At 41.0% G+C, this 1,156-nt stretch overlaps 1 non-coding gene across 1 annotated transcript; it reads right to left on the bottom strand.

Moving 5' to 3' along the window:
- Nucleotides 1-503: 503 nt before the first annotated feature.
- LOC127748070 (small nucleolar RNA R71) lies at nucleotides 504-611 on the bottom strand. Its single transcript, XR_008010013.1, has one exon. It is a non-coding gene; the product is annotated as a small nucleolar RNA R71 (small nucleolar RNA).
- Between the last annotated feature and the right edge of the window lie 545 nt (nucleotides 612-1,156).

The following is a 1,156-nucleotide window of genomic DNA, read 5'->3' as shown; positions in this document are numbered from 1 at the left end:
ACCCTGAACCTGAAAGGACCTTGAAGCGAAAGCTAAGAGAAGCTAAAGCACAACTCTCTGTAGAGGACCTAACAGAAATCTTCAAAGAAGAAGAACCCATGGCAGCCGAACACAACAACAATGCCAACAATTCAAGGAAGGTTCTGGGTGACTTTACTGCACCTACTCCCGACTTCTATGGGAGAAGCATCTCCATCCCTGCCATTGGAGCAAACAACTTTGAGCTTAAGCCTCAATTAGTTTCTCTAATGCAACAGAATTACAAGTTCCATGGACTTCCATTGGAAGATCCTTATCAGTTTTTAGCTAAATTCTTGCAAATCTGTGACACTGTCAAGACCAATAGGGTTGACCCTGAGGTCTACAGACTTATGCTATTCCTTTTTGCTGTAAGAGACAGAGCTAGGATATGGTTGGACTCACAACCTAAAGAAAGCCTGAACTCTTGTGAAAAGCTAGTCAATGCCTTCTTGGCAAAGTTCTTTCCACCTCAAAAATTGAGTAAGCTTAGAGTGGAAGTCCAAACCTTCAGACAGAAGGAAGGTGAATCCCTCTATGAAGCTTGGGAAAGATACAAACAATTGATCAGAAAGTGTCCTTCTGACATGCTTTCTGAATGGAGCATCATAGGTATCTTCTATGATGGTCTATCTGAACTGTCCAAGATGTCATTGGACAGCTCTGTTGGAGGATCTCTTCATCTGAAGAAGATGCCTATAGAAGCTCAAGAACTCATTGAAATGGTTGCAAATAACCAATTCATGTACACTTCTAAAAGGAATCCTGTGAACAATGAGACAAATCAAAAGAAAGGAGTTCTTGAGATTGATACTCTGAATGCCATATTGGCTCAGAACAAAATATTGACTCAGCAAGTCAATATGATTTCCCAAAGTCTGTCTGGAATGCAAACTACGCCAGGCAGTACTAAGGACGCTTCATCTGAAGAAGAAGCTTATGATCCTGAGAACCCATCAATGGAAGAGGTGAATTACATGGGAGAACCCTATGGAAACACCTACATTACATGGGAGAACCCTATGGAAAGACCTATAATCCTTCATGGAGAAATCATCCAAATCTTTCATGGAAGGATCAACAGAGACCTCAACAAGGTTTCAACAATAATAATGGTGGAAGAAACAGGTTTAGCAAT

This window comes from Arachis duranensis, chromosome 5 (assembly GCF_000817695.3).
Source record: "Arachis duranensis cultivar V14167 chromosome 5, aradu.V14167.gnm2.J7QH, whole genome shotgun sequence".
Lineage (NCBI taxonomy): Eukaryota > Viridiplantae > Streptophyta > Magnoliopsida > Fabales > Fabaceae > Arachis > Arachis duranensis.
The sequence above is the reverse complement of the archived record's forward strand: the minus strand, read 5'-3'. Positions and strand labels throughout refer to the sequence as shown.